We start from the raw sequence: 11,601 nt of genomic DNA on the forward strand, positions 1-11,601 counted from the left end.
TTCTCAAGCCCCCCTCTGGTATATACAACGCCCCCTGTAATACAGTGCCCCATCCTTTTCCTCAAAACCCCCCGGGTTTCCTCCTGCCCCCCTGAGCTCCCTGATCTTGTTCTGGGCGTACTCGTCGTCTGCCGTCCCCTCTGCATGCTCCCGTCGCCCTACCAACACTCCCCCACACACCCATCGGTCCTCGGGTATCACATGTTGTTCTTCCGGCACTCCCTCTCCTTCCAGATACTCTGGCTTCCGGGAGAGGGCGTCTGCTCTGACGTTTTCCTCCCCCGGTACGTAACAAATCTCAAAATGGAACTTGGAAAACTCCTGAGCCCATCGCACCTGTCTCTGGTTGAGTACTCTTGCCATTCTCCAGTATTCCAGGTTCTTATGGTCCGTGCACACCTGGATCTTGTGCTGCGCCCCTATTAGCAAATGTCTCCAGCGTCGAAACGCTTCATAGATAGCCAGCAGCTCCCGGTCATACACCGTGTAGTTCTGCTCCAACTTGCTCAACTTCCTGGAGAAAAAGGCACACGGTCTCCAGTTGGACTGGTTCCCCCCCGGCTGAAGCAGTACGGCCCCCACCGCTCTGTCCGATGCATCGGTCTCCAACCTCATTGGCTTCTGCAGATCCACGTGCAAAAGCTGCTCTTCCGAAGCGAACGCCTTCTTTAGCCTTTCAAAAGACTGCTGCGCCTCTTCCGTCCAGACGAACTTCTTCTTGCTACTGAGGCAATCTGTGATGGGTGCAGTTAAGTGGGCAAAGTTTTTGATGAACTTTTGATAGAAGTTTCCAAACCCCAGAAACCTCTGCACGTCCTTCCGGGTCTTGGGTGTCTTCCATTCCAGTACTGCTTGTACCTTGCCTGGATCCATAGCTACGCCCTTGTCTGACAACCGGTACCCCAGGAACTTGACCTCTCGGGTGTGGAACTGGCACTTCTCCAGTTTGACCCACAGTTGGTGTGCCTGTAACCTCTTTAGCACTTCCTGGACATCTCTGACGTGTTGTTCCTCGTCCTCCGAATAAATCAGCACGTCATCTAGAAAGGCCACACAGTTCTTGTACAGCAAGGGTCCCAAAACGTGATGCATGAAAGATTAAAAACACGCTGAACCCGCTTGTAATCCAAAGGGCATAACGAGGTACTTGAAGGCCCCCAGAGGGGTGAACATGGTGGTCTTCTATTCATCTCCCTCCCTCATCCTGATCAGATTGTACGCTCCCCTTAGGTCCAGCTTGGTGAAAATCTTTCCCTTCCTCACCCTGATCAAAATGTCATCAATCCTGGGCATGGGGAAGGTCACGGGTTCCGACACCGAATTAATGGCCCGAAAGTCCACTACAAGCCTGGGCTTATTTGTGTCCCTCTTGTCCACAAAGAACACTGGACTGCCCCCCACCGCCCTTGATTCCCTTATGAAACCTCTTTTTAGGTTCTTGTCTATAAATTCCCTCAATTCCTTCATCTCCCTGTCCGACATGGCGTACAGTTTGCCCACTGGCAGCTGGGCTCCCGGGAGTAGGTTGATTTGACAGTCAAAGGGCCTATGTGGGGGCAGTCTATCCGCTTCCTTCTCACTGAACACATCTTGCAAGTCAGCGTACTGCGGTGGTACCTGCCCCTCCTCTCCCACCGCCATCCCTGCCACTCTGGCTATTGCCATCCTCGGGGTTTCCCCTCCATGGCAGTGTTCCAAGCAGTGAGCTGACCCGAATGAGACCGTCCGCTGGTGCCATCCCACTAACGGATCATGTAGCGCCAGCCAGCTCATTCTCTCTCTTTTTTTTTTTATAAATATTTTTATTGAGCTCTTTTTCATATGACCAAAAACAAACAAAAAAAAAACAAATACAAGAAAAAAAAAGCAGGAAATAACAAACAAAGGTACCATATGGCAAAATTACAAAACCACCGGCACATACAACCATACAGAAAAAAAAAAAAAAGAATATACCCACCAATCCCAAAACAGTGATTGACTTCCCTTCAAAACGGCTTGAGCCAGCCAGCTCATTCTCAGTATGATTGGCGTTCCCGCCAGGGTGGCTACGTGAAAGGCAATAATCTCAGTGTGCCTGGCAATTCTCATTCTCATGGGGGGGGTCTGGTGTGTTACCTCCCCTCCCAGGAGTTCCCTCCCATCGATGGTCGTGACTTGCAAGGGACTGCCTAGTGGCAGAGTCTGCAGCTGGTGCTCTAACGCAAATTCCTTGCTAAGAAAGTTGCAGGAACTGCCTGAGTCCAACAGCGCCTTTATCTTGAGGGGGTGGCCGTTGGGGAGCTCTAGCACCACTTCTATGGCGATGGCTGCTCGGGGTGGCTCTGGCTTGGGCACATTTACTGGTTGTTTGCCTGGCTGCTGTGCCCTGTCGTCGGCAGCCAAGCATTGGCTTTTCCCGGCTCCTTAAGCCCCTCCTCCTCACTCCCGGCCGCCCCCACCATTCCTTGCCATGCCTTTCTTTGAGGGCAGACCCTGGCAAAATGCCCTGGCTGTTGGCAGAGGAAACACTTATTGGCTGTTTTCCCCTCCTTCTTTCGAACTTCGCCAGAGTTTGAAACCCCCCCCCCCGCGCGCGCACCTCCGATCTCCATTGGCTCCACTGGCGGGGAAGGTTGCTCTGGTATTTCAGGAATGCGGAAGTCATTCCAACGCTCTCCTCTGCCTTCCCGCTTCTCCAGAGCCCGTGTTTCCTGCCACGCTCCAATCGCAAGCACAGCCTTGGTCAGCTGATCCATCGACTGCGGGCGGGGCACGCGGGAAAGCTCGTCCTTCACTGCGGGGGCCAAGCCTTCCTCAAACAACATCTGAATCGGTTCCGAAGTCAGATCCCACCCAGGTCGGTGTATGAGCATGGCAAATCGCGACCAGTACTCTCTGACTGATTGGTTCCCTTGTTTGCACGCCATCAGCTGCCTGCGTACAACGCTCTGCTCAATTTGGCTGGAAAACATTAAATCCATGGCTGCAAAAAACTTCCTCAAGTCCTTTAAGGCATCATTATCAGATGCCATCAGTGGTCTAACCCACTCCCTGGCCCCAGCCTCCAGGTGTCCGATCATGAAGGCTACTCTCACCCCCTCGTCCACAAAATCATCATACTGCAGATCCAGTGCATAAAGGCACCTCTGTCTTAAACGCCTGGTAGTCCCTCGGATCGCCCCCAAACTTATGCACCAGTCCCGGTACCTTCCTTGCAATGGGGGTGGGTTTCCCCTGTGCATCCTGAGCCCGCCTCTCATCGAGCCACGCCGCTAGGATAGCCAGCTGTTGTTCCAAATCTCTGTTTCTCTCCTCCAGAGTTGGTCCTCCCCTGGCTCCCTTTCCACCTCCGGCTCCTTCTGTCTTGCTCATGATGCCCCCTCCGCACAAACAACGTCGAGGACTGACGGATTGCTGTTAAGGGATAAGGGGTTGCTTGTGCGTAAGCGCAAACCTGCTCCAAGCAGAGTAGTTGGCTTAAAACTTTCCCTAACCGGACAGCCCTCACTTCGTGGCTGTCTTAATCACTGGCAGAATCTGTCAGTGGGCGTTTCCTGAATTTCTTCCAACATAAAAGCTCCTTGAAAGTGAGTCTCCGCCTAGATTCCCTGCGCGACAACTTTCTGCACAGAGTGGGCGTCCCAATGGGAGGTCCTGAGCTCTATCTGCTGCCCTCGCTGGAAGCGTCCCTGAGTCTTCCCTCCGACGCCCCCTCCTCCTCCTCTCTTTCCTCAGTGGAAGTTCTCCCTCTCTCCCTGCTGGTTCCCTCCCCTGCATCTGGGAGCCCTGCCACCGCCTCGTGCTCCGATGGCAGTTCCCTGACAATTACAATACACAAAAACAAAAACAAAAAACAATACATCCAAAACAAAAAATAAAAGCAAAAACAGTTGAAAACACACCCAATTTTTCCATTTCTTTGTCTTTCATTTACTTGTTTCATCGACCTCCTCAAACCTCCCTTTTTTGTATTCTAATTATTAATTATTTCAGCAAATCCATTCTTATCTTAATTTATTTTAACCTTATCTTACCATTAATACCATAAAACATATTTGTACTTACCGTATTTTTCGTCCCATAGGACGCTCCGTCCCATAGGACGCACCTACTTTTTGAGGGGAGAAATAAAGGAAAAATTTTTCCCTTTATTTCCCCCCCAAAACCAGGTCGGGGAACAGTGGGATGGCGGTGCTGCGCCTCCCCGCTGTCCCCCGAGCTTGTGGGGCTGGCCGATGTCTGCCTGGCGCGAGGGGCACTCTGCTTCAGGGCGCCGCACCTGCCCCCCGGTGCGCAAGGCTTGCCGACACCTGCGCGAAGCACGGGGCGTCCTCGGGAGGGCGCCCCGTGCTCTGCGCTGCAGGCTGCTGCCCGCAAGCCTTGCCCGGGGGAGATCCCCCCGGTGCGCAAGGCTTGCCAACACCTGCACGAAGCACAGGATGTCCTCCGGAGTGCGCCCCGTGCTCCACGCTGCAGGCTGCCGCCCGCAAGCCTTGCGCGCCCGGGTGGAAGATCCCCCGGGTGCCCAAGGCTTGCCGACACCAGCGCGAAGCATGGGGCGTCCTCCGAAGGGATAGCTTCCTGGAGCCTGGAGAGCGAAAGACGTCGGTGCGCACCGACACCTCTTGCTCTCCAGTCTTCAGCGAAAGCCTGCATTCGCCCCATAGGACGCACACACATTTCTCCTTCATTTTTGGAGGGGAAAAAGTGCGTCCTATAGGGCAAAAAATACGGTAACTCCTTATATCATTTCTACTAAAGCCATGTAATTTCATTCCAACATTTTTCTAACACATTAATTTTACAATATTTCTATAAATAACTTTTAAACTTTTTTTCCAATCTTCTTCCACCGTCTCTTCTCCCTGGTCTCGGATTCTGCCAGTCCTTTCTGTCAATTCCATATGGTCCATCAACCTGGTGATCTTCTGTCCGAGGCTCTTTACTCTTTTCCATGTCCCTTCTGTGGATCTTCTTCATATTTATACATACGCTTTTCTTTATCTTCTGCTGATCTTGTTCTTAATTTCCTTCCTTTGGCGCTGAGGAGTAGATCTCAGGGAAGCTCCAACCTAACAATGTCTTTATTCCTTCTCGACAGGTCAGCCCATTCTCCGTAGTCAAAATTAAAGTCCAAAAGATATTTCAGGACATGTTTCAAAATCCCTCCAAAGCTGGAGGCCCCCACAACTCCGATCTCCTCCTGACCCAAATCCAAATCCCAAAAGCCAGAACATCCCTGTATAAGGGGATCTGTCCATCTTTCCTTCTCCAGTCCAAGCGAGGCTCCGATCCTCAAAATCTGACTTTCTCTAAATTCAGTCATAGGAGGCAACAACTTATATTCATCAAATTGCCTCTGTAAGGCTGGGGCTCTCTCCACTTGTATTACTTGAGGTTCAACAACCACTTCCTCCCTCGCCTTCTCCACAACTTGCCATGTCGTAGTTTCTGTATAGATGTTCACTTTTTGTCCCAAGTCAGTCACATTTTGTCCCAGATTATCAATTTTAATAATCATAACATTTGTCTTCTTATGAAGCTGATCCAATAAAGCACTTATCTTACAAAATGCAGTCACTAAGGCTTCTTCTGTCGACATTCTTACCCGTTCAAGGTCAATCCCTGATTCTCATGGTCTTTTATCTCTGCAGCTGGGAAAATCCCTAGATCCACTCCTGTAACAGTTTCAAAGACTCCCTCTAGAGGAAACAATTTCTATTTGTATCAATCCTTTTAAATGCAGATCCAGCAACAAAATTAGTTTCAATTTTCAGTTACCTTTGCTCCTTTTTGAGCACAGAAGGAAACAATGGAAACAATATATTTCTCTTGTTTAGCTATCTGTCCACATAGGTTTTATTCACAGTCAATGAACTTTCCCAAAACGTCACTTTTATTGGCAGCCCGTTTCCAGGTTCAAAACGGTGATAATTTATCTTTCTTCGTTCTCTCTCCTGCAGGCTTGGACGATCTAAAATTTCCCCCCTCTTCTCCTGCTTCCAAGGGGGGTTTAACAATTTTAGCCGATGGAAATTTAATTCTTTACAAAAGACTTTCCAAGACTTTAGCTTGCAACCTCTTTGCTTTAGTCTATTTACAAAAAGGGAAGGCGGACTTCCTGTTTAAAACCTCCCCCGTTCGATGCCAAATTAAGACGTTTAAAAATCCAATTTTCCGTTCTACTCACGATCAAATTGTCCACAGGAAAAAGTCAGCGCTCTCTGGCAACAGCAATGCGGCTTCACTCCATGAAAAAAGCAGTCGATTCAAAGCACCGCGCCACTCACCCCACGTCGCTCCGGATCCCTGAAACCGGGTTTCCCTGCGAGTAGGGGAGGTGCAAAAGGTGCCAGCCGAATCCCACGTCCACAGGCTTCTCCCGCCTGTGGTTTTTAGTGGGTCTCTGCCTTCGCCATGGCGGCCAGACCCTAAACTCCACGGAGCAAGTTCCTCCCGATCAGAGGAATTCAGCCATTGCCGGAGGCGCTAACCCGGAAGTCTCTGCAGTCCTGTCCTTATCTACACAAAATCCACAGCCTCATCAATGGGTATGTGGCTAAGACTAAAAATGATGCCTCTGGCACGGATACACTGTCTGACATAGGATTTAAGAGGAATATTCATTTCCTGGACGTGCTGAAACAATGGAGGGAATTAGGTCTTCTTATAGATATTAAAAATCTAAGACAGCCATTGCCATTGGAAGATTTGTAGTGCTGCATCACAATCCTGGATTTGAAACAATGGAGGGAATTATGTATTATATATCTTAATTTAAGAGGACAGCTCCTTATTTACTATTCTGTCTTTGGCTTACAGTGATGCTTTGATATAACAGTGCAACATGATAACCAGGTATCTGTTAGATCAATCAATACTACCTTTATTTCTGGACTCAGACAAGGGCTTCCATTCAAAGGAACTTCTAGCATCCTTACTGGCTGCTGTCAGGCAAACAGTACTACAACAATAGGAACTTTTGGACAATCTATCCTTGCAAACATGGTATAAGAATATTAGGAACATTGCAGTCTTAGAAAAGATTACCCACAGACTGTTATTTGCTGTGGGGTGAAGAATGGTCATTATCCTTTAACGTTATATAGTGGGACTTTACTTTAGAGACTTCTGAATCACATAGATAAGAATCTGTATTGGAAACCACCAAGACAATTTGGCTTCCATCATCCTTTCCTGGTCTTCGGCTGAGGTCCAGCTCCTATTTCTGTACTTGTACATGCAAGTCCTACTATGTGAATGTAATCTGCTCCTGAGAAACAGTTTATAAAACAAGCTGCCCGGTGATTTCCATTATTTCGTATGGAGAAAACCTCAATGCATTCCTCACCAAGAAAAGTTAACTCCCACATGTCAGACTCCCTGTCTCTCGGACTCACTCACTCTTATCTCTGGCTATACTCCCAGAGTTTTTGATCAGCTGGAGAATCAAAGGTTCTGAACAGCTGCTCATTGATGTGCATCTTCAGATATCTGAATCAGACATTTATTCCTGTGTGCATTTATTTTTGCCTTTCATTCATGTATGATTTCCGTATATATGGTGCTAATGCTCCTGCTCTCCTGTTCTGTTATGAAAGGAGGGGAGATGTTTTATGTTGACTTGATATTATCTATTTGCTTCTATTTGGGGATACACACACACACACACACACACTTGATTGATCCTAGAGTATCTTGTGCTACAGCTCTATTTTTCCTTGTTCAGACCACACTTAGATCACTGTGTTTAGTTCAAGAAGTTCAGGAAAAATATTGATAAACTGGAATGTGTGCAGAGGAGGGCGATGAAGTTGATCTCTTGCACGGTGCCTAGTTCTGGGCAACACAGTTAATGAAGAATATTGATAAACTGGCTCTGATTCCCAACAGGGATCGCTTAGATGCCGACAAGAAGCCCACAAGCAGGGCTTGGAGGAAACAGCTTCTTGCCACCACATGGACTCCTTGGTACCTGTCAATCACAATTTGATGGGAGGTCTCCTCCAGGTGAAACATTCAGTGAGGCTTCTTCCCAATTTCCTCCAACAAAGTTCACATGGAGATTGGGCATACCTGGCCTTTATTAAGCATATTTGGTGTGCATGTTGTGTTGATGTTACATGACAAGGAGCATTCATCCTGCATTCCTTCTTAATATTTTTTGCAGAGTGTTCCCACATCTTCCTCTTTCCCACTTCTTCATGTTAAACTTTGCAGGGTATATTGACATGCGTTTCTTTTCTAAACATTATTGTGCCAGGGCAAGGATGATGAACCTTCAGCCTCAAGGAGGCCTAACAGACCTCCCCATTTCGCCCATCAGACAATTCTGGGCAAGCTTCCCAATCACCTGACATCCTATCTGAGGTCAGGTATGGGCAAGTGCAAAGGTGCCTGGGTGAGGGCAAAAGGGGTCTCTGGAGCACCAACTATCAGCTGATCGGTGGCCCTTTGGAAGCCCCAAGTGCTGAGCTTCAATGAGAAGCAAAGGGCTTTTGGAAAGGGGCAGGGGAAACTCCCCAAGGCAGGATTGGAAGTTCCAACCACCAGCTGATAACCTCCTGACATCATCCTCACACTTCCCCACTAATCTCCCACTTCAGATCAGGGGTGCCTCATGCCGCATTTGAACTATCATAAATTGGTGGGGGAATATTAACCCCCACCTTGTACTTAAGGACAGAGTTACATGACTTAACGTCTCTTCTCATTGGAGAACCAACGAGGCGATGAGAAATGTGAAGTGCTTTGGGGAAGTAACTCCCTGTGCTCTGTAACGGCTTGTCCCTGGAGGAACGAGTGTGTGAATTCCAAATGTCAATGAGCATCTTAATCTTGATTAAGATTAAGATACTGATCATTTGGCTATTTAAACCAGCCAAAGGTGGGTTCTTCTGCTCTACACATCTCTTGACTTCTCTGAAAGCGAATTTCTTTCCATCCCTGGAGAAAGAGTGAAAGACCACTAGCTTGGTAAGAATCCCATTTTCTTTTGACCTGCAGCAGTTAGATTCAACCCAGTGCTGTCCTGGCTGTTCCCCAGAAATACCTGGAAAAAAGAAACTGCAGACAAAAATGCTCTGAGGGACGAGAAATTTGGGCCAGAATCTCCTGAGTGGAGTGCTGGGTTTTACGGCACTTTTCAAATGCTCAATGTGTTTATTAGTGCCCTTTCTTCTATACTGAAAATGTTTTTATCATGTAACTTTATGTATAAATAATAGTGTTTAAAGGAGTTGTTAACAGTATATTATTTAAACATCTTTCTATTTAAATATGTTATGTATGCTTTTTTAAAATTTGCCTTTATTGATACTCTTGAATTAATAGTTTTAGATGGTCCCTTTTGCTTCGGGAAGCGCCAAGTCAATTTCTGTCTGCATGCCTGTCTGAGAATTCACCAGAAGAGGGTGAGTACAGTGGTACCTTGGTTTATGAACTTAATCCTTTCCAGAAGTCCGTTCTTAAACCAAAGCATTCTTAAACCAAGGCATGCTTTCCCATAGCAGCGGGGGACTCAGTTTACAAATGGAACACACTCAACAGGATGTGGAACATGTTCTTAAACCAAGGAAAAGTTCACAAACCAAAACACCTACTCTGGGTTTGCAGCGTTCCCAATCCAAGTTATTCATAAACTAAACTGTTCTTAAACCAAGGTACCACTGTCTCTTCTTTAAAGAAGGGGGCCATCAACCATGCCCTAGGCCCCCCAATGCCTCTCAGTGCCAACAAAAACTAATAAATGAAAAAAGGAAGAGAACCTACCCACGTGGCACTGACCCAAAACCTTGTGCATGCACTATGTAAAAGAATGAAAGTTCACTAACCCCCCATCTCTCCCCCCTGCTCTTCTCCCCCAACCTTATACTTTATACGTTAAAGTGTCAGAAAGAATATCATTGATCTCTAAGGAAAAATTTATGAAACAGTGTATGTACTAACCCAAGGCAATCTTTAATAAAAACATTCAAAAGGAGGGTGGGTTCCCTAATGTTTCCTGTTTTCAGCAGCAATTAGGATTGGGATTCTATCCAGAAACAAGGGATATCCTTTTTGCCAACCCCTTAGTGTGTTACTTCGGGAGATAAGACGTTGCTTTGACTTCCTGGAGCTCAGATCTGAAGAGGGGCAATCCAGCCCAGGTATTTTAAGGTCAGTTGGTGACTGTTGCACAGCATCAGGCCTGTTCAGGGGATGCTGCCTGTTTAGGAGTATACTGGGAAACTCTCTAAGTATAAAAGAATAAAAAGGGGTGGGTGGGTTCCCTAATGTTTCCCCTCTGGCCTGAAGGCTCTTGGGGGGGGGCAATGACACTACTAGAGATAGACATCCAATGGAAGTCAACTGGATTTTCGATGAAAGGTTGGCAGGCTGGACAAAACATGGGACATGGCATTCTCAGAAAGATTAATTTATCCGAATTGGGTGGATTGAGGAGTAAGTTTCTAAAGACAAATCTGACACAGCATGTTGGTCATCTTATGTGAACAAGAATGGACATTGTCTACAACTTCCAATGGGTCCAGCTGCACAGTGGAGGGCATTCCTAAATAGCCTACATGCTGCTCAAGAACATTCGCTCATGTCAGAGATGTGCTCTAAGTCTTACTCTAAATCATCTGTCAAGTGTGCCTATGTTGAGATTCCTGCATTGCAGAGGATTGGATGATCCTCGGGGTCCCTTCTAGCTCTACATTTCTATGATTCTGATTCACTTCCTCATATGTTTTGTGATATTATCCTTTGTAATATGACTCTAAATGTTGTTGCAGATATTGCTCTCGTGGACTCTATTGCTTTGTGCTTACTGTATGTTTTCTGGAGTTCACTAAAAATATAATTGCAAGTTCCTCCCGCTTCTCCTTTCAGTTGATTCAAAGCCAGTTCCCTCTCCATTCATCATGAAGAATCTTGTGATCTTGGTGTCTGTTCTGGCACTCATGAGCTGTGCAATGGCTGGAGGCTGCGGTCGTCAGAGGTGTACACCAAATGCGTAAGTATGAAAGGGAAAGGAAATCCTTTCAGATGCTTGGTGAGGACATCTTTGTACCTGGAGAGGCATGGCAGACTGGTGTGTAGCAGATCATAAAATCCTAAACAAAGGAAGGTCAGAGTCCCACAAGGAGCAGTTCAAAGAAGGTGGAGGTTCAGGGACACAAGAATGGGCACCCAGTTGGCCTTCTGGAAATTTCTCAGCAGGGAAAGGGTACAGAGGCTCCCCTGGTTTAAAAGCTAAGGAAAGGCAGATAGTGGGGATTTGTGAAGCTCCGGGAATACTCTGTGTTCATCGCATAGGTGTGCTGAAAGCAGGAAGCTATTCTCCATTCTCTATTATTATCACTATGATTAATGTTATTAGTGTGCTCCATGCTCCTAACCTGGTACCCTTTGGATGCTACAACACCTCTGACTGTTGGCCAAGTTGTGATCTTGCTGTCTGTTCTGGCACTCATGAGCTGTCCATGGGCCCAAGATTGCGTACAGAGGTGTACAGAGGGGACGTAAGTATGAAAGGGAAAGGAAATCCTTTCAGATGCTTGGTGAGGACATCCTTGTACCTGGAGAGGCATGGCAGACTGGTGTGTAGCAGATCATAAAATCCGAAACAAAGGA

The 11,601-nt window shown here is 47.1% G+C and overlaps 1 long non-coding RNA gene across 4 annotated transcripts in view; it reads left to right on the forward strand.

The window, feature by feature from the left end:
* LOC307222234 overlaps positions 1 to 11,601 on the forward strand; it is a 47,836-nt gene that overhangs the window by 30,658 nt on the left and 5,577 nt on the right. For 2 of the 4 annotated variants that reach the window (XR_013841654.1, XR_013841655.1), the window contains exon 3: positions 10,858 to 10,981. This is a non-coding gene — a long non-coding RNA (uncharacterized lncRNA). Of the gene's footprint in view, positions 1 to 8,242; positions 8,353 to 8,741; positions 8,959 to 10,857; positions 10,982 to 11,601 lie in introns of those variants that run through there. The other 2 variants (XR_013841656.1, XR_013841657.1) reach the window with 2 other exon arrangements.

The sequence above is a fragment of the Podarcis cretensis genome (genome assembly GCF_951804945.1).
Source record: "Podarcis cretensis genome assembly, chromosome: 8".
Lineage (NCBI taxonomy): Eukaryota > Metazoa > Chordata > Lepidosauria > Squamata > Lacertidae > Podarcis > Podarcis cretensis.